Source organism: Hemicordylus capensis, chromosome 1, assembly GCF_027244095.1.
Source record: "Hemicordylus capensis ecotype Gifberg chromosome 1, rHemCap1.1.pri, whole genome shotgun sequence".
In the NCBI taxonomy this organism is placed as follows: domain Eukaryota; kingdom Metazoa; phylum Chordata; class Lepidosauria; order Squamata; family Cordylidae; genus Hemicordylus; species Hemicordylus capensis.
This window is the reverse complement of record NC_069657.1, coordinates 50,757,854-50,780,238: the sequence shown is the minus strand read 5'-3', so window position 1 is coordinate 50,780,238 and position 22,385 is coordinate 50,757,854. Positions and strand designations below refer to the sequence as shown.

General features: G+C 43.2%; 1 protein-coding gene and 1 long non-coding RNA gene across 3 annotated transcripts in view; one reads left to right on the top strand and one right to left on the bottom strand.

Moving 5' to 3' along the window:
• VSX2 (visual system homeobox 2) overlaps positions 1–22,385 on the top strand; it is a 43,859-nt gene that overhangs the window by 8,460 nt on the left and 13,014 nt on the right. The gene's annotated exons all lie outside the window — the stretch shown is intronic.
• Positions 2,591–20,511, bottom strand: LOC128341145 (uncharacterized). The gene is made up of 3 exons (XR_008314230.1): positions 19,760–20,511; positions 17,518–17,702; positions 2,591–3,684 (listed from the first exon to the last, which is right to left on the bottom strand). It is a non-coding gene; the product is annotated as an uncharacterized LOC128341145 (long non-coding RNA).

Sequence of the window (22,385 nt, the reverse complement as noted above, 5' to 3'; positions counted from 1 at the left end):
TTCAACTGATATTAAATCTAGACAAGTCAGAAGGAAAACTGCTGATTTAGTGATGGTACATCAGCTGGTTTTTGACGGGGCTGTACTCTCTTTGAAGGAACAAGTTCACAGCTTGTGAGTTCTCCTGGAACAGGCATTTCACCTGAATGTCCAGGTGTCTGCCATAGCCCGGGGCCAGCTTTGGTTGGTGCACCAGCTGCACCTATTTGCATTTCAGTCAGACCTGTTTTTGGTGATCCATGCTAGTGTTACATCTAGACTGGATTACTGCAACACACTTTATGTGAGACTGTTCTTGAAGATCCTTTGGAAATGTCAGCTGGTCCAGAATGCAGCTGCATGGGTCTTGACTTGAACGACTATACCAGTTCTTTCTTAGTGGCACTGGTTATCAGGTTGTTTCTGGGAGCAATTCAAGGTACTGGTTTCAGCCTTTATAAAGCCTTAAATTGTTTGGGAGTTGAGTGTTTGAAGAACCGCCTCCTTCCATATGAATCTACTTGTCCTGTGAGAATATTAAGTGAGGCCCTCTTGCATGTAGTTTTGCCAGCAGAGACTCATTTGAAAGTCATGCAAGAAAGGGCCCTCTTGGTGATTGCCCCCATACAGTGGAACTCCCTTCCCCAAGATATTACAGTAGGGGTATTGCCCCATTTAGGCATGTCTCACTGGCTCTCGAGCCTTTCCTCATTTTGTTTCATGACCCTTTTGTTGTTACTACCCTGTGCTATGTTTTTGTATTTTGCAAGCTGCCTTGAATTTAAGAAAGGCAGGGAATTATTTTTAACAGACAAACATGCAGACAGAAAAACAGGATGTTTTGTTCTATTTCACTTGTAACTCTGTCAGTGCTGCAGCTATGACTGGAGTATATGTAAAGGTGTTAAGCCTTAATAGTGCTGGAGCTGCAAAGGTATGGCAGCACCAGGGAATTATGAACAATATGAAAAATACAATGCTAGATTTGCAGCTGAGCCACAACTGGCAGAGTCCTGTTAAGAGTTACTGATAGTAATGAGTAATTATCTCATGGGTTTCCCCCCATACATAGCTTAGCATCAGTGCTTGCTTCCCACATGCCATCTTTCCCCATTTTGTCACATGAATTGTATTCAGGATACATATACCCGCCCCATCTTTATGTCTGCACACTCCAGATATTTGTGCACACTTCCCGTAACCCTTCCCCAGACATCCCTTGGGTTTTCACCTTCCTATAGCACCCCCTGTCAATGCTTAACCAAGCAATAAAACTGTTTACTTAGATTATACACCATAAATCACCCTCTTCCCAGCTCCTTAATCATTTGGTAGCTCTTCACTGAACTCCTTCCAATTTGTCAATCTTTCTGGGGGAAAACACATCAAGTATATATTGCAGTGTACCATGTAGGCTCATGTCAGGGCTTTCAATGGGAGAAGATAAGAATTCTGTCCTTGAGGGTCATAGGTGGCATTCAACTGATATTGGCTCATATTTGAGATCATATTATCTCTCCTGTATTTCATAGCTATTAACTACACTTCTAAATATTATTGTTTCTTCTCCTGATTTTCAACCACTGTGGCTGTGATCAAGAAGGCCATGTTGCAAGCTCAGCCCAAACAGCTGGGCTTCTGAAGGATTTTCCTCAGACAATCATTTTGTGCTAAGAGAGTTTGGTGGTTATTCAGGTGTTGTATGTGGCTTATACAATTGTTCCCTCAATTAGCATATCCACTGTGGGAAATTGCTTTTCCCCACCCCTGAGACTGAAAAATTATATTGCTGGGAAAAGCAATTTCCACCTCAGGTGGTGCTTCCATTAGTTCTAGTAGTCGGCCCTGTGCATTTTAGGAAGCATTTCCTCAACTATGTTCCTCCCCATGTGGTTTAACATCTGCAGAAGAGTGCTTGTTTGAGGCCCTTCTGTTCAAGAGGTTAGGTTGCCTGGGATACAGAGCTGGGCCTTCTTAGTAGCGACATCTTGACTTTAAAACTCTCTCCCTAGGAAGACCTATCTGTGCTCAACCTTAACAGGTTTGAGATGACAAGCGAGGACATTTCTAATGAAACTAGTTCAGTTTAGAAACTGAGGATACAAATCAAATCTTTATTGTTAGGGTCATTCGACCAGCAAAACACAAAGTACAAAACCTTTCCATATAAGCGAACTTGGTCAAATAAAGTAATAAACTGTTAAAACATAAAACAGAACCATAACACCTGAGTTCATCCATTACATAAAAAAGAGGGCTCCATACATTATAATAATCTAAAATTTAATTCAATCCAACCCCATATCTCGCTTCTCAACTTTCTTATCCTAGTCTTATTAGCCAGAAAATAATACTTCGCCATGTTATAAGATACTACATCCCAATGGTCTGTCAAAAGTAATTCCAGATAGAACTGCTCAGCTGAGGATACTGAATGCTATTCTGTTAGTACTTTCAATATTAATTGGTTTTATTGAAGACATTATTTTAATAAAACAGGGAACACCAGCTGTAAATAAAAATAGCTGTGATCTCCCTTGGATGTCATGTGGCTGGAAAATCAGTTTGAAAAATTAAAATATAGAGAGCCATTTGGATGGTGGTTGTGGACCCAATAACCACATGGGTTCATGAATTGGGGCAGGGAGAAAGGCCAGCCTTAGGGAGCTGGCGAGGGATCTGGGCACAAGGACAACACTATATAATATTTCCAAGAGTGCTGAATTTTTGAACTCTTATAGAGAGAGAACCAGAGTACCTGGTAGCAGCAGACTCTGTGACCCACAGCTATATTGGTCCGAAGGGGGGGGAACCCCTAAGGAGGCCAAATGAAACCCCAGAATGCCCCATGTTAGTCAAAGGGGCAGAATGTGTATCAGCTCAGACAGTTAACATATACGCATGTGGGCAGAGGTAATGGAACTCTGTGACGAGTGGGGGAGGAGGGCTTGAACAAAAAGAGTGGGGAATTTATCAGCTTGGAGAACACTCCCTCAAGACAGTCACAAGCCCTTCTGCTTCTGAGGGGGAAAGATGTCTAAAACTCTGTATGTGATGAAATAAGTCCCATTGATATCAGTGAAGCTTAAATGCATACAGAAGTCCTTGGTTCCAGTGATTCCAGTGGAAGTTTTGAATACCTAAGCCCTGCTCTCTACTCTCCCAGGGGTAATCCCCATGTAATCTACATCTTCGAATTCACTTGATCCTTGGGATAACACCAGGGGATTCATGTGGTCATACCATGTAGGAAGTTGCATGGGGACTCAGCCCCAGTTTCTGTCTTGCTCTATGTACCCAGGCTCTGACCTTGCAAAAAAGAATGAGTCAAGAGTGTTTTTGTTTTTTAAATTTATCTATTTATTTGTCTATCTATTCATTCATTTTTATATACCACCCAATTAAAAAATCTCAGGGAGGTTTACAAATTAAACAAACAAAAACTAAAACCTAAAAATCATGTAAAGCAGATTAAAATTACCCATAAATAAAACTTTAAAACATCATACATTTGTTTGATACGAACAAGCGAAGTGGCATGCCTAGTATTTACCAACAAAGATGGTTGGTTGTGCTCTGCATGACTTCATTGGTGCACTTCTGGAGCTCCGCTGCATTCAGGAGATTGTGGCCAACAGGGTTCTTCTTTCTGGAACCTGAATCTTTAGTCCATGTCCTCCTCTGAGTAGGAGACATTGCTCGTTCCTGTGAAATAATGGAAGTGCTATATCAAGCCAACTTGTGAAATGTTAAGCCCCGTGGTTTCCCCATTTTGTAGGGGTGGGATGAAAGGCCACATGTAAGGGCTCTGCAGACTTTGGGACATTTGACAAGAGGGATGCAGGGTGTTGTGGAATCTCATACAGAGGAAAGGGCTCCTTTTTTTGCTTCCCTGTCTGGGGCATTACCTTGCAGCCCTAGTTATAGCAGTGGAGCTAGGGCTCTTGGCCTGGAGTCTTGAAGCAAGGTACCTATAAAGTTTCTGAAAAGACAAGTATGAGCAATATGCGCTTCCCACTTTGCTGTGAGCCTTGGCTGTGTGCAAAGTGCCCTTTCAACAGTGGTCCCATCATCAGGTTCTCACCTGTGTGCTCAATGGACATGAGCACAGATTGCTGTAGTCCATGTGATGCACTTTGATATTTATTTGTTTAAAATATTTAAATAAATAAATCTAAATCTAAATATTTAAAATATGTATACCCTGTCCCTCTAGTACAACTACTACTGCTCAGGATGGCTCACAACCTTAATAAAAAGATACTGTGTAAAATAAAACTAATAACGTTAACCAAATTTAAGTTAAACAAGTTAAAAGAACATGCTAAAACCACATTTAAAATGATTTTTTTTTTAAAAAGTTTCAAATTAAAAGTTAATTTAAAAGCTAAAAACGGAGAGGTATAAAAACTAAAAATCTACCAGCTATAATAACGTTATAAACAGAGATGAAACATTAAAAAGCCTCTTTAAAAAGATGTGTTTTCAATTGTTGTTTAAAAAGGAGGGAGCATGGCGAAGCTCTTCAGAGAGGGTGTTCCAAAGCCAAGGAGCCACAACCAAAAAGGCCCTGTCTCTAGTACTCATTGATATATTACAGCAGATTTTCCTGGTAGGGTCATATACCCCTAGTGGTGTACTCTAATTGGCTGCAGAGTTAGCTTGGACTTCTGAGGTGGTCCCTTGACTTCAATGGGTGGACTTTAATATTAGCTCATTTGCAGTATTATGCTGTCACATGAGGCAGGAATGAATCCTGAGTGAACATAGGATTCCAGCTAGGAATCTTTCTCAGTAGGTCTCCACTGTTTACTTTTTGCTTATTGAGCTGGTGACATTCCACTGGCCTAAGGGTTCCACCAGCAGTAGAACCTGCCATCATGATGGCACTGTGCCAGCATAAATTCTCTACACTAATGGGTGGGTCTTTGGGCTTAGTTGGTCCAGGAGGAATAATCTTATCCCTGCCCTTGTACATCAAGGTTAGGATTGCTCAACTGATCTTGCAAAACCTGAGCTGCTTGAGGTCAAATTAACTTCATAGCTTTATTTGACCCCACAAGGTCTTTACTAAATTTCTATTAAATTTCAAATCCAACCATTTTGCAAGTCCATAGCTGCTTTTCCAACATACTAAGCAAGAGACACATAGGTCTGGTTCACATAGTCATTCAACTCTCGAATTAATGTGAGTTGCCGACATTAGCATGATTGTGTGAACCCACACCAAGGCAAGAATCTCAAATTCATCTTGGTCTATAAACCACATTCGCACAGATTCACACAATCACACTCGTATATTGGTAACCCTAATTAAACCTAGATTTGAACTATTGTGGGAAGCTTTCCATAGATTAAAATTTAAGAAAAGGATGAATTAAGATGGCAGTATGAAGCATGTAAACACTTTTGCACATTTAGAAATGTGATCTGAGTAGATGAAAATGTATATAGTGCTTACTGTGGCTTTCTTAAAGGGTTTATTTTTACCATGATGAAATAATGAGGAGAGTGGGAAGTAACTTCAAGGCTAGGTGAATAAGCTTAAATGTTTCTGGGATTTTAAAATGTTAGCAGACATAACTGAGATGCATTCTTCTAGATCCACCAGCGCATCAACTCAATTTACTTAATGCATCTTAAAGCATGGTTGGGGGCCCCTGAATGAACCAAAAGAGATTTTTTGGTGGAGTTGGAGGACATGAAGAATCATGTGACAACGTATCCACTGAGAACCAATGCATTGTGAGATGATTATTATGTAAAGGTAAAGTGTGCCGTTGAGTCGATGTTGACTCCTGGCGACCACAGAGCCCTGTGGTTGTCTTTGGTAGAATACAGGAGGGGTTTACCCATTGCCATCTTCCGCGCAGTACGAGATGATGTCTTTCAGCATCTTCCTATAACACTGCTGCCCGATATAGGTGTTTCCCATAGTCTGGGAAACATTCCAGTGGGGATTCGAACCGGCAGCCTCTAGCTTGCTAGTCAAGTCATTTCCCTGCTGCACCATTAGGTGGCTTGTTCACATCTAATTTGCTACTTTCCATCATCCATTCATTTTCTGTTTGTTTTCATTTAGCAAGTTTGGCTGGTTATTCCTGTCTGTAGTTTATGTTCATGCCAAGTCAGTTTTTTTAAACTGAGGATCAATTTAGAGAATTAATTGTAAATCAAAGTTCACTAATTCTCCTTATAGTGAGGAAAATAATAAATTACTGCTTCTCAAAGTCTGAGGTAAGCAGACATTGGCAGAAAATATGCAAATACCTTCCTCATCAGTCCAATTTATGTTTCTTAATTGAATGAAGTAGAACGCCAGCCTATTTTCCACCCTCTTGCAGTCTGTGCCAGTGTAGTTGTATTCTACTCTGTTGTTGACTGATATGCCTCCCTAGACCTCATCTTAGATCACATCAGAACCAGGAAGGAGATAAGATTCTGCAGACACTAAGCATTTATTAGCTACACCTTTTTCAATGATAGTGTAAAATATTAACGTATAACTAAGTTATGTTGAGCCGCCTAATGGCAAAGCAGGGAAATGACTTGACTAGCAAGCCAGAGGTTTCTGGATTGAATCTCCACTGGTGTGTTTCCCAGACTATGAGAAACACCTATATCAGGCAGCAGCGATATAGGAAGATGCTGAAAGGCATAATCTCATACTGTGCAAGAGATGGCAATGGTAAGGTAAACCACTCCTGTATTCTACCAAAGACAACCACAGGGCTCTGTGGACACCAGGAGTCGACACAGACTCGATGGCACACTTTACTAAGTTATGTTGGCTGAAGTCTGTGAAGGCATCTCCAAGTACCTAACTATAGGTCTTTATCCCTGTTCTGTTAACGTAATGTGAGTGTCAGCTCCAATATGCAATCATGATACTTTTTTGTCAACATTAACTATTTAATTGTTTTCAGAATATGAACAGGAAACAGACTGGGAGAAATGGAAAAACAGAACTGTTTAGTGGAAGGAAATGTAGAAGGAAGAACAGATAAGAAACAGCTAGAGTCTGGGAAGGACAAGAAATTCAGTTTTAAATTAATGCTGGCCTAAATGAAACACGTTTCCCCAATTATATTGGTTGCTATACAGTGAGGTCATTCACACAATCAAAAACTGTGCTCTACCTGGGTTTGGGAGCTGTGTGTGCTCCCAGTTTTCGGTTCTGTGGAAGCAAGGTTAGAGGAAAACCTGGGTAGAAATGATTGTGTGGAAGCAAGGTAGGAAGAAAAGTTATCCAGGTTTTCCTCCTACCTTGCTTCCACACAACTACTTCTATCCAGGTTTTCTTCTAAACTTGCTTCCATACAACCAAAAATTGGGAGCAAAACACAGCTTCCAAACCCAGGTAGAACACTGCTTTTGATTGTGCAAGTGACCTCTGTAAAAACAATATGCAAATAGTTAATAATAAAAAGTCACTAAAGTAAGTGTAAGGGTTGTGAGTGCGAAGGGGTTGGTTATGTGTGGCAGAAGGAAGTTTCGTTCCAAAAGATTCAAATGTAGCACTATGTTTTTCTGAAGATGTCTGTCATTCTGTTGAACTGCATGATTGAGCCACTCTTGTCATGATACCCCTGCTAGTTACCCCTGCTAACTTGGCAAAGAGGCACCTTTTAATGTGGTGATTCTCTTTATTTAGCAGGGGGAAGAGTAACTGGCCCTGTCCACCCCCAGCACAGTACCTCCAGTGACTGTTGCTGGTGTCTATCTTATGTTTCTTTTGGATTGTGAGCCCTTTGGGGACAGGGGTCCATCTTATCTATGTATTATTTCTCTGTGTAAGCTGCCCTGAGCCATTTTTGGAAGGGCGGTATAGAAATCGAATTATTAATGATGATGATGATGATGATACATGCCCTGTTAAGTGAGCAAAGAGCCACCTTTTAAAGTGATTCTTTTATATTTAGCAGATTCTTTTATATTTAGCAGAGGAAGAACAATTGCCCCTATTTAGCCCTAGCACAGCATCCCTCCAGTGGCTGTTGCTGATGTCTACTTTATGTTTCTTTTTGTAGATTGTGAGCCTTTTTGGGACAGGGAAGCATCTCCCCCACCCCCCTATGTAAAACACTTTGATAACTTTGTTGCAGTAATAGTCGTAGTTCAATCCGTCCTGGGTGTTGCAGTTTCTTCATATATTCTCCAGATTAAACAATGTGCCATCACACATTGCTATTATATTATTATTATTATTATTATTATTATTATTTACACTTTATATCCTGCTCTTCCACCAAGGAGCTCAGAGCCGTGTACTACATACTTAAGTTTCTCCTCACAACAACCCTGTGAAGCAGGTTAGGTTGAGAGAGAAGTGACTGGCCCAGAGTCACCCAGCAAGTATTATGGCTGAATGGAGATTTGAACTCGGGTCTCCCTGGTCCTAGTCCATCACTCTAACCACTAACACATGCTGGCTCCCACGCTGGCTAATGACAGAGATGACCAACTCAGATCTTTTGAAAACATGCATCCTCTTTTAACCACTTATAATTGAGCTATACCTTCAATTGCAACCTAAGGTGGGGAAACAAACCATTATTAATTTGAAAATATAAATATATATACACATTAAATAATCCTAGTTGGATCCTGACAAAACTATGTGAGGCAGAAGTCTAGCTAGGCTATTCCATTCTCCTTTGTGTCTAGATTATGAGTGATGCGTGACTGTACAGAATCTTGTGCATCTGATGAAGTAATCTTTAGTTAGCTTATGCCACAATAGCCCTGTTACTCTTTATGTTAAGGTAAAGTTGTGCTGTCCAGTCACTGTCAACTCCTAGTGGCAACCCCAGAGCCCTGTGGTTGTCTTTGGTAGAATACAGGAGGGGTTTACCATTGCCATCGATTTCTATACTGCCCTTCAAAAAATGGCTCAGGGCAGTTTACACAAATAACAAACAAATAAGAAGGAACCCTGTCCCCAAAGGGCTCACATTCTAAAAAGAAACCTAAGATAGACACCAGCAACAGTCACGGGAGGTACGGTGCTGTGGGTGGATAGGGCCAGTTACTCTCCCCTGGGGCACCTGCTAAATAAAGAGAATCGCCACGTTAAAAAGTGCCTCTTTGCCAAGTTAGCAGGAGTAACTTGTAGGAAGTTGAGCAGTCCTGCCTTACAATATGTATCCACTCATTAGGTGTGTCTACACATTGATTTCAATGATTAGGTTAGATACAAAAAACAGACATATGAGAACTAGAGAAAGATCAGATTTCCCCAAAGAGATGCACAACATCCCTTTCCCTTGTATTAGTCCTATATAATACAAAGGGCCAAAGCAGAGCAGGCAATTTATATTACAATTTTCATAGCTCTTAAATGAACATCCATCAATGCAACCAAAACATTTTGTGTCATATTTTGGCTAGAAGTGGGATATTTGAGTGTCTGGCCTTCATTAACAATCCCAACTATACTTTTCAGAAGATGTGAACGAGACAATGTAGCGATCAGCAGGGTCTCTAGCAAGAAAAGGCTCTTTTCCCGCTGCAATGCAGGAGCGACCCTCTTTCCTAGTGCTACCCAAGCAACGTTCCTATGCTAGCTTCTGGCAGGCTGATGGGTCAATGCCAGTTATCCGCTTTGTCATCAGCTATGCAGACCATGTGCCACCTTTACTATGCTCATTTAACTTCATATACCTTTTACAGCGTCATAGAATGTCATGTCACCATAAACAGCACCAATATTCTTGACACTGTGTTTGAAAAGGTAGCCATAAAGTACTTCCGAGTTTATAAGAGCTTTGTAGCTTTCTGTAACAGAATGGAGAACTGGGAATTTTCAAACCAGTCCAAATCTAGGCACTGTCTGAAAGCCATGTCCAAGGTAACCTCATATTTTCCAATATCTCACTTAATAGTTGTTGCACTGAACAAAGAAGCACTTGCAGTGCAGTACTGAACGAACAAATTACTTTGAAAACCAATAAGCCAATGCAACCCAAACAGGGCCGGATTAAGGCAGTGCGGGGCCTGTAGCATATGTTATAAAGGGGCCCTAAATTTTAAAAAAATGAACATAAATATTAAAACGTAAATTATTTACTTGCATAGTAAAGTAATTCAATTTTTTTCATTTGCTATATTTTGGAGTATGGGAGACCAAGCCACAAACGCACACTTACTACAACAGTGAACATTTATATACCGTTTTTCAATCAAAATTCTCATAGTGGTTTAAGAGTGGATAGATGCTTCTCTCTTCAAAGGGCTCACACTCTAAAAAGAAAAATGTGGTAGGCACCAGCAACAGCCACTGGACAGATGCTGTGCTGTGCCTTCTCTTAAAAGGCACATTTAGCAGAAAAGGGATATTTTATCTAACATGGACCAAATAAAACAGGTAAAGTTTTAACTTTAATTCCCAGTTGGAAGCCGGGCATGCGGGGCCCTCAAAAATGCGGGGCCCGTAGCAAATGCTACATTTGCTACTACGTTAATCCGCCTCTGAACCCAAAATGTTTTGAATGCTTAAGTAACGTCAACATGTGCAGTTGCCTCCAAGGCAGTTTTTTTAAAAAACTGAATTTCACACAGAGCATCTTTTGAAGAAATTGCAGAACCCAAATTGGGACACAACGTACGCTCTTTTTAAAAGCTCTTGTTCCCAAAGTAACTTGCATTAGTGGTAACATATAATTTTGATCTTGTTTCAACTGTATTGGTTACTCATTTGTTTCCAGGCACAATTTAAAGTGCTGGATTTGGCCTTTAAAGTCCTAAACAGTCATGGACCTGATTACCTTAAGGACTGTCTGCCCACATATAGACCTGCTCAGGCTTTAAGATTTGCTTCAGGGCTCTGCTTGTTGTGCCTTTATCCTGGGCTGTGAGATGGTTGAGCACAAGAGACTGGACCCTCTCAGTGGTGGTGCCCCAGCTCTGGCTGTGGTGGAGATCTGGTGAAGATAATCTGGCTGCCTCCCTTGTAGTATCTTCTAGACAGAGGCCTGGTTCACACAATCATTTGAATCTAGGTTTAATGAGGGTTGCCTACAATAGTGTGATTGTGTGAACCCACCAAGGTCATTGGCAGCCAGTGAGGGCAGAGCATGTGTGGCAGTGGCTGCGAGGGATGCCAGGCAGGGTGTCGCTGCTCCCTGCGGCTTCCAGGCACCAGTGGTAGCACCTGTAAATACCTTTCACCATCCCCTCCATGCACTGACCTCATTGGCCAACACTGTCCAAGGTGGCTTATGGCCCTAGATGAATCTGAGATTTGAGGTGGGTGCGCACAATCACACTAACGTCAGTAACCCACATTAAGCCTAGATTCGAACAACTGCGTGCACACAGATTCACAGATATTAAAAACAATTTTAATCTTACAGGCTTTTAACGTGTAACTGTATTACTGTTATAAACTATTTAGTATTGATTGCTATGTGTGTTTATTATTTCTAATATGTAATATTTCAATATCATTGTTGTAATTATTATATTTAATTACTGCAAGCCACTCTTGAGTGTTGCATAATAGAACAGCAGGGTATAAATAAATATTAAATAAATTAAAAATAAATAAACCAAATTAGAGAACTCTGGAAAATGGACTTCTTAAATGAAAATATTTACCTACAGACTATTATCATAGTTTTATAGGAAGTCTGTCTACAGTAGGTTAGCATAAATTGGGAGAAAACCAATTCCTGTTAATTATGCAAGATTTGCATTGTATTTAGAAACCATTGCAAGCTAGATTATCCTCTGTATTATTAGAGCACTAGCATTGATGTTGTGATTTACAGAGAAAAGGGTATATACCTATGTCTGTCTAAATTGGACTTGAAACCAGAAAATTAACTTGGGAGTTTTTGAGTAGCAGGATGTGCAATATAACTTTAGCAGAGCTTATTTTTTTATTGGGGAGAGAAAGTCGGGTGAGGAAGAGGCTTTAGAACAACTACAGCTATTGGAAAAGATACAAGGAGTCCAGAATGGGAATAAGAAGAAATGAACACTTATGGTGGCAAAAATAAATTTGGGCACGAACATGGGAAATTGAGAAAAAGCTCCAACTTGATACATAAAAAAGATCTGGATGATGAGCTGGATGATGACAAGGATCAGCATTTTGCATAGACAGAAAATTGTGGGGTTGACAGACAGAGGCGTAACTAGGGAAAACGGCGCCCGGGGCAAGCACTGAAATGGCGCCCCCCCACTGTGCCCCCAACATACTACATTATACTTAGGTTTTTCCTCACAAGCGCCCGCTGCCACCGCCAAGCCAGGCCACTGACTAGCCGCCAGGCCCCAGCAAAGCAATGGGGGGGGGCCCACAGGTGGCGCGGAAGGGACTGCTAGTGGGGAAGGGGGCACCGACGCTCTCCCTTGACTGCTGCAGCGCTGCTGCACTGAGCAGGAAACATTTGTATTAACAAAAAATTTAAAAATTTAAAAAAAAATTGGTCATGGCGGCGCCCCCCCACGTGACCAGAAAAGATGGCGCCCGGGGCACGTGCCCCCCCTGCCCCCCCTATAGTTACGCCTCTGTTGACAGACTCGTTTGAAGAGAAATTACTTAGATTTTGATACTTGAGAGGAAGAAACAGAATTTAGAAATAACTTACCGTACAAATGACGGAACATGTAACTTTCACAGCAGAACCCAGAGAAGTTAAGTTAGGGTATGATTGTACCACAGCTTCACGTGCTATTGATTTGGCACATCAGCACAATGTCAAAAGTACATGAAGGGGTGGTGGTGCAGATGCCTGTGAAAAATAAACATTTTCTTGCTCCAAATGTGTGAGCTTTTGCAATTGTTTTAGTGTAGATGGGCTAAAATCACCTGCACATGCAAATGGCAAGGGCAGATGCATACATGGCATATGTGCAGATTAACCTTTAGATACACTAGTCATCAGCCCAGTTGGTTGGAGATATTCAGTGGGGGGGGGGCGCACAGGGAAGGAGTGCCTGTACTTCTTGGCTTCTCTGGCTGTTGGGGTGGGCATGGTCTCCTGTCATGGAGGGTGCCTGCACTTCTGAATTTGCAAGATTCTACATCACTGGAGATATTAGAGCAGTGAAGTGAGTTAAGAAGGAATAACTGAGGAGATAAGGGTGAAATAGCTATGTCTCCTATGATGTTATCCAGCAAATGATTAAGGATACAAGTTTATCAGACTCTGAGACTGAAGAATTCTTTTTGGGAGATACAAGAATAGAGGGAGGTTGCCAAAACTCTGGGATGTGAAAGAAGAGACATGTGTAGCTCTGTATCAATCGCTCTGAAACCCAAATACTTCTTAATGTGGTGCAAACAAGAGAAGCAAGCACTGACGTGAAAAACTCGGTTTCTGTGAACATCCTGAATGAATGTGTGCAGTTGTGGCCCCCTAGTGGACATTTTGCTTGCAAGGCAAGCATACTTCCGCAGCTGAAATGATGGCCAAAGCAAAGGCACAAAGTGAAACTTGCATTTTAAAAAACCAGTCACAGAAAAGAAAAACAGTAATCAACATAAAGACATGAAAATCAAGGGGTGGGGTGGAACTGTGTGTTCTATAAACCAGGATACTTAATTTAAAAAGAAAAATCTTCTGGCAACTTTATTTGCATGTCTGTCTTGGACAAAAATAGAGGCACAGGAGGAGGCTGCATATACCCCCAAGACCAGCTTTCATCGAAGCTCACAGGTGTAAAATGTCAAGAGAAGTAGCCAAAATGTCAAGAGAAGGTAACCTGGGGTAATGTGAGCACATTCAGAATGCAATCCTGAACACCCTATAGAGTAAGTCCAATTGAGTACAATGGGACTTCATACTTCAATCTCCTTTATGAGAAGTATCTGCTCTTAGGTTATTTCCTGTTTTCTGATCATGGCACAGCTGTAATGTGGATGGTATTGACCTTTGGCAGTCTGATGTCTGGTGTGTGTGTGTGTGTGTAGATGGTATTGCTTAGTGGCAGGGGATCTATAAGTGCATGCAATCACTGCACACCTTTGAACAGCATGTTTTCAGTGGGCTCTACCTCTTAACCCATGACTCACTAGACTCTCCTGGTGGGGGTGACTAAGCAGCAGGATGGATGGATGTGTTGCACTTTCACTTTTTAGAGGCGCTAGCTGGCAGTTTGTTACTTAGTTTAGAGCAGTGTTTCTCAACTACCGGTCCATGGACTGGTGCCAGTCTATGAGGCATTGGGTATCAGTCCATGAGGCATCACTAATAAAAATCACCCCCCGCCAAAAAAAAAACACAATTTCGGGCTGGCAGGGGCTCACCAAAGCTCATTTCCAGGCAGCCCTTGCTGCTGGATAATGTTCATTTCGAGGAAGCGAAATGAACGCTATCCAGCAGCGAGGGCTGCCTGCCTAGAAATGAGCCCTGGAGAGTTCGCCTGGGCTCTGTGGACCCTGGGCCCTGCCCCCTTTGCGCATGACATCACTGGGGGAAGGGGTGGCGGTGAGGTGGGCAACCCCTTTACTAATTGCTGGTCTGGAAAACTGCGCACAAAGAATGTACCGATCCATGACTCCAAAATCATTGAGAAACTCTGGTTTAGAGTGCAATTGCACTTACAATTTGTATGATAAAATTAACCTGAGAATGACTGTGAGCCATGTTGCACAATCACATGAAGGAATTTCACATGCCCAGGGACATTCAGTTGCAGCCGATTAGGGAGGGTTTACTCACCCAGAATTTGTCATGAGAACAGGGCTTAAGTGTTTGTTCTCAATTAGATTGTAACCTTTGGATAAATGAAACCTTCATATTGTAGATATACCTGCAGTGCAGACTCTGTGTTCAGAGAAGTAGGACTATACTTTCCATGTTTTCTATAGTGTTCTGTATTACAGTGACATTTTCAACTTGGAACATAGGCAGTTCTGTGGCCATGCTCCTAAAGTCAAGATTCCTAGAGAACTATTAATACTTTAAAACTTACAGATATTTTAAATTCCATCCTCACAAGCATAGATGAGATCCCAAGCAAGCAAACAAAAAAAGATGGCAAACAAAAGGAAACCTGAGTTAAATTTTTTTTTAAAGAAAAGCATTTATGAATGCTTGGAATTGGTAATAATATTGCATGCTGTCTCTAAACTCTGAAGGCAACATCAGTTGAACAAAGAAAAGCAGGAGGGCATGTCTGATCCTTTCTGTGAATGTAGCATTTGGCTTACTGGCAGATAGTCCTTCTCATGTCTAGATTTATACACCAAGCAAAAAGTGTAGTAGTAAAGTCCTTGGGACTGTGAAACTGCATTGCATTGAGCCATCTAGTGGTCAAGAAAACAAATTGCATGAAAGACAAGATAAAATAATTTTGGGGGTGTTTTTTTAGGGTGGGCTGAGCAAAAATTTGTCAGTTGGGCATTTTTGTGAATTGCATATGAACAGGGGCGGCCCAAGACATTTTGCTGCTCCAGGCAATGGAAAATAGGACACCTCCATCTACAGGTGGGTGCTCAGCATTCTTAGGCCATGCTGCTGAAGTATCGTTGGTGACACATGGGCATTCTCAGACTATGCCCACAAATGAGACAGTAGTAACAGACGTGTTCCTAGCTCAAGGAGAATGAGAGAGAATAAGGTGTGTGCCCCAGCAGGGTGAGGAAAGAAAAATGAACAGTGTGCCCCAGTGAGGGTGAGGAAGAGCAGCTGTAGTGGACAGTGGGAGCCCCACCCCCCAGAGGCAGGGGCCTGGCATTTGTTGCCCTCTGTGCACCTACCTGCACCTGAGGCAACCACCTGCACACCCACTAATTCATTGGGTTTGCATCTCAATGTGGAGGCAAATGTGTGCCCAGATTAACATCTGCATTGGCTGTGTGTGCAGAAGTCTGCTTAGATGTCCCTGAAAGTGTGTGTGTGTGTGTGTGTGTGTGTGTGTGTGTGAGAGAGAGAGAGAAGGAGGAAGAAAGCAAGCAAGAGCATACAGATGGCATTTATCAAATGGGAATGTGCTGTGGTGTGCATGCTTGGTAAGCTTGTCATCTGTAACATGTTATTTATTTATGCAATTTTTATCCTGTCCTTCAGCACAAGGGCTCTCAGGCTGGCTAACAAATGCAAAAATTTAAAACAGCAATATATTTATTTAGCAGGGCTGTGCTTTCTTTGAAATAGATCCAGTCCAATAAAGGGTGCATTGGATACCTTTTTACTGGGTCTGACTGGATTGGGTCCTATCAGGCAATTTTTTTCACTGGACCCAATCAGCTGAAAAAAGGTCTGATGGGGCCTGTATCAAAGCCGGTCTGATTATCTGCCCAGTTTGATGAGGAGCCCTTTTATTTATCTAAAAAATGTTTATACTTTTCTAAAAACAAAACCATTCACATGAAGCAGTTAAGTTAAAACATAAAAGAGATCCACATATAAAAGAAAAAGTAAACAAACATCACAATAATTAACACACGCAATAAAATCAACACAATAGAAGTGGCAATGCAGCAGATATAAAAACATAGCAGCCAAATAAAATCGTGATCAATGACAGACCAAAAGGATCTGAGAAAAAATAAAAACATCTTTACCTGGCACCTCAATATAGGTTGGCACTTGGCATGTCTCCCTGGGGAGGTCATCCCAGAGGTGGGGTGCCACAACCAAAACGGCCCTTTCACCATTTCCCACTAGGTATATGCACGAATTGTTTCGGCAGGTTGGGGAGCGGCACCTTTAAGCATGAGTAAAGCCGGTCTTTACCTGCTCCTTCGCTACCCCACTGCATTTTCTGGTGCAGTGCCACGCTGCATCCATGTGCGAAATGTGCTATGTGCGGCAGGATGCGCATAGCCACTGTTTAATGGTACTAGAGAAAGACATGCTGTTCTGGTAGCTCCAGGTCTTAACACCCACATGGCCCACATGTTGCTCACCATGCACATGGCCGCTGAGCATGTGCAGTGGTCATGTGTGTCCTACTGCCATGTGCAGGCTGCTGGGTGCAGCGCTACAGCCGTGTGTGGACTTCTGAGCACTGCAGCACTGCACCAGGAAATGCAGCAGGGCAGCGGAGGAGCAGGTAAGGACTGGCTTCAGCGTGCTTAAAGATACTGCTCTCAGCTCCGCCGAAATGATTTGGCGGGTTGCGCTGACATGATTTGGCGCATCCCTACTGGACGTGTCAAATCAATTCGTGCACATCGCTATTTGCCACCTGCCTAAATTCTGGAGATTGGGGCACCCAGAGAAGGACTTCAGAAAATGATCCTAGTCTATCTTGTCAAGCTATAAAGTTAACTAGCTGGGCTGGGCACAGAGGGCTGGCCCCCTCCTCCCTCCCTCCCGGTTTCCCCTCTGTTCTCAGCCCCGCCGCTGCCATTTTCTTTCCCCTGCCTGCCGCCATTTTCATCCCCCCCCCAGCCTGCTGCTGTTTTCTTCCCCCCTGCCCGCTGCCGTTTTCTTTCCCCTCTTGCCCACAAGCCTGTCCGCTGCTACTTCGCTCTCCCCCTGCCGGCAGCTTACTCACGAACTCTCATGAGAGCTGCCACACATGAGATTAGCGACGGGTACACATTAGAGAAATATAGATAGATAGATGTTACCACACCTTTGATTCCCTGGATTTCCAGTTACAGTAGATTTCTAGTTTACCACACATCTGGATGGTAAAAATTTTCTCTCCGTTTGGCAAATAATTGGTTTACCAAGAAATTTCATACACATGGTAATTTGCCAGTTGGTAAATTATCCTCTGTATCTTTCCAGTGTATGTTCCAGGAGTGAGAATATTCACTAAACATGAAAGAGGAGAATGGGATGAATAGAAGAGACCAGAGTTGGAGAGAGCAAAGGCAGTTTGAAAGTGGGGTAGCAGCTCAAAGTGTGCAAACATGCTCATCCCAATTTTGTCTCTTGTAAACATATTTTCTAGGTTTGCATTGTTTCCCAACCTCACAACTTACTTAACAAGAGGCGAGAGTGGGACAAAATAAAATATATGGGGTGGTATCTATTGTTGTTCTTGGTCTGAAATAGTAGTCTGGAGCAAGCACTCCTTCAGGACTAAGGACAACTGTGGATGCTACCCATGCATTGCAGTGTACAACATGAAACCTCTCTCACATCATTTGCAGCTCAATGAAAAACTATTGTCTGTCTCTAACCTAGAATTTCCTTTGGTCACAGCTTAAGCCTCCCTAAGTAAACCTTCCCAGTTTAAAACTTTCTGCCCTACAAAATCTCCTACTAATTCTTTAAATTCTTCACCTTTCCTTCTACACCAAGGGGTACCACCTTTTTTTTTTTTTTTTTAAAGGATAGATCATCCCAGGGCAGGCCCAAGATAATTTTCCATTGCAGGCATCTTCATTGCATGAACAAAGCTGGCCCTACCATTAGGCAGGGTGAGGCAGTGCATCTCAGATGACAGATTTTGGGGTACCATTGCTGCGCAACAGTTAACTAGTATATTAGTGTGGGGTTTCTGACACAGGCATCTCAGTGTCTCTGTCTCTCATAGCAGGGGCATAGCAAGATTGGAGTGGGCCCAGAGACAAGATTGTAAAGTTAGGTCCCCCCTTAACTGAAGCTCAGTTCATGAAGTAAAGAAATCTTAAATGAGGCTGAATAGTGGTAACAAAAAGCACAGTAAAATTTATATATCTATATCTATAACTTATGTGCCACAATAGAACATCATCCTAAATTATTTTTCAAAAGGTTTTGTAAATTGTGGATGATGCAAGTTGTTTAATGGTACTAGAGAAAAACATGCTGTTCTGGTAGCTCCAGGTCTTAACACCCACATCAATTTTGGAGGACAACTGAAGGAAGCCTGGGCGGGTGTGCGGCTGGGGGAGTCAGTCATGTGACTTGCCTCTGGGGGACCCCCCAAGGCAGTTGGCCCCCAGACAACTGTCTCCCCTTGCTCTATTATAGTTATGCACCTGTCTCATAGGAAGCTGCCATATACCTGGTCAGACCATTGGTCCATCTAGCTCAGTATTGGCTACACAGACTGGCAGCGGCTTCTCCAAGGTTGCAGGCAGGAATCTCCTCAGCCCAGAAAGGGAACTCGAAACCTAGTTGCTCTTCCCAGAGTGGCCCCATCCCCTTCGGAGGATATCTTACGGTGCTCACATGCAGCCTCCCATTCAAGTGCAACCAGGGCAGACCCTGCTTAGCTAAGGGGGCAAGTCATGCTTGCTAACACAAGACCAGCTCTCCTCTCCAGCTCTGTCTCTGTGCATGATCCAAGAGTTGCATCCAGGCATCCTCCTTAAACCCTGCAACAGATCCTGGGGTTCATCTCTTGGATTGTGAGTTATTTCACTGGCACCCCTAAAAGATTTCCTCCCCAAAGCGACTACTGGGGTTGCTTGTACAGACAGCTGCCTGCAACATTTTGTAAAGTGGCAGTCATAATGAGAATACTTACTAGGGAGCAAAACCCATTAGACGCAGTGGGACTTACTCTTGAGTAAACATGGTTAGGATAGCATTGCAGGGGTCCTGCTTGCATTTACCTAACCCAGCACAACCTACTGCGTAGCCCCTGGCTGCTGTATCAGAAGGAACACTAGGCTTATGAAGCTCCTTCTCAGGCATCATCCCTTTCCTCCAAGGATGCCCGTTCTCAGCGCTGTGGTCTCCCCCTCCTTTGTCCCCCTAAATATGACTGATGCTGGAGCAGAGGCCCCCTGCTCCTTCCTGGCTAGTCCTGCTGTCCGCCCTGAGGAGTCATCAGAGGGTTAAGCTGTCAGCTCTATAATGTTAAACAGGTGTCAAAGGCGCCTCCATATATCCGCAGATTGAAATCAAATTCTTTGCCGTATAAAAAGATAAATTACCCAGGCGATTCCCGCCTCGTCCCACTCATCAGGCCAGCGCCAGACGGCGAGCAATTTTTTTTTTTAATGTGCTAACGACCTAATCAAGCAATCAAGTCGGAGAAGATTGCGGAGTGACCCCCGAGCATCCATCTGCCAGCGAGCTCCCACCATTCATTTCCATTCCGCCAGGGACGGCGGCTGCTTTCCCTGGAAAGGGAAAGCAGAGAGAAAGAGAGAGAAAAGGAAGAGGAGGCAGCGGAGGGAGGGAGGGAGTTAAAAAAAAAAGCCACCGAGATTCCTAAACAAATTAACACCCAATTTTCCAGCCTAATTAGTTAAATGAGAAAAAGCTGGTGGCGTGAGCGCGTGGGGTTGTGGCACTGAAGGGAGGGGGCGCCCGCCTCGTGCAGAAGCGAGCGGGAACTTCACCGCCACGGCATTAATTAGCGCGGGTCAATGGCGCCGATCCCCGGGGAGCAGCCGCTTTAATTTCCCGTGATATTTCAGTGCCTGAGGCCCATCGATTCAAACTGAAATTAACTTATTTTTCAATCAGCCCTGGGCTGCCCCTGGGGCTGACTCTTCCTTTGCCTCCTCCTGAATAGACCGCGAGCAATTTTTCATCTCCAAGCTGATGCCTCTCCCTCCACCACCCTCCGAGACGGGAAGGGAAAGGAGGAGAGAGAGAGAGAGAGAGAGAGACATGAGGAATGGGAAATGGGAGAGTTGAGCGCGCGCGCGCGCTAATAGATTTCTGCTGCCCTGGCAGGCTCACGAGCCTCCGCCGCGCAGCCGCAGCTACTGCAGGTCACACACACACACACACACAGAGCTGCTCTCGCAGTCCCGGGCGGTGCCTGACTGTGTCCCTCAAACTGGGGGTTGAAGGCAGGCCGGGCCACGCCCGCCCTCCGGTGCGCTGACACACTTGAGTCTCCCGAAGCCTTTCTTGCATCCCACACACCCCAAGCAGCAATCTCTTTCTCTCTGTGTGACACCCATTAAATAACGAAAGAGAAAATCCCAGGCATGGGAGCCAAAAGCCTCTCCCTCAGAGAGTAATGAGAAATTAATTACGGCCCTGTGCTGACTGAGGTGTGAGACTGGTTTCTGCCAGAAAGTGGAAATGCAATGCATGCTCGGCCAAAGGAGGAAAACGTGGAGAGGTGCAGGTGCTCGAGGACTGGCCCTGGTTTTTGTTTGAACCACACCATGATTATAAAGTGTCAAGGTCTCTGTGGGGTGAGACAGAGTTGCAAATTGGAGGCCAGAATTGGCCTTTGGGTCATGCCAGCTCAGGGTGCTAATGGCCATGTTAAGAGCCAACATGAGAGTACTGGTTTATGCATGCATATTGATTTTGAATTACTAGATTATTTTATTTTTATTTTACTTATTATTTTATTTTATTTTCAGAACTGGTAGTTGAATGTGTGAATGGGTTCCACTGAAGCACTATGTGTTGGAGATAATGTGAACATTCTGACCATGGTGACAAATCTGTGCTGGTTTCTTTACATGTAAATTGTCACTTGATGTTGCAGTCATCAAGTGATGAACTTGCATATTTATTAACTCAAAGTTTTCTGTTTCCATGTAACTAGAGAGGTACAAGTACTCACAGGGGAGTATATCATTTTAAAAATTAGTTGGGCTTAGATAAGTCCCGAGCTCAGCACTGAAACCTGTTTTGAATGCAATCCTCAGTGCTAGAACATACAGAGGAATTAAAGAATTGAATGCACCTCTGAGCATGTGCAGTGTTAATTTATCTCAGTTAGTACTACAGCCAGCCCATACCGCTCTGGAATTAGGGGGGCGGACTTCCAAGAGACCTATATCCTTTTCACTTTTCCTTTTAGAAATTAACCATATCTCAAAATAGCAAATGCTGGGTTGGTACTGTGACCCCTTCTGTTGGACTAAGGGCTGGGTCATATATTATTATTATTATTATTATTATTACATTTATATCCCGCTCTTCCTCCAAGGAGCCCAGAGCGGTGTACTACATACTTGAGTTTCTCTTTCACAACAACCCTGTGAAGTAGGTTAGGCTGAGAGAGAAGTGACTGGCCCAGAGTCACCCAGCTAGTTTCATGGCTGAATGGGGATTTGAACTCGGGTCTCCCCGGTCCTAGTCCAGCACTCTAACCACTACACCGCGCTGGCTCACGTAGAAATCTTGATCAAATGAATGTGTGAGTTAACTCCACTGAAAAAATGTTGTGTTTGATGTGATGTCACATGTAAAAGCACCATTTGTGGTGATTAATCTGAAGTTATTGCACATTAAAACACTTTGCTACAAATTGTGTGGTGATGTGTATTGTGTGAACTCATGCTACAGATACATTCCTGTGCCATGGAAGCCAGAGGCACTCTTACCCCTAGACATTGGGGCCAAAGTCCAGGGCCTCCACATCCCAAAAATCCTCTTTAGTCTGTCCTGGGTGGTGTGGTTTGTGCCCCCAAGAACCTACATGTTAAAAAATGATGCTTAACATGCAGCGGGGGGTGGGCTCCAAAGGGCTTTAGGTCCAGGTTCCAAAATTACTTAGGTGCACCTCTGATGGCAGCACCACCATAACCACATAAATTATTCAGATGTGAATTTGTGGAGTGTTTATTCACACCTGCTGAA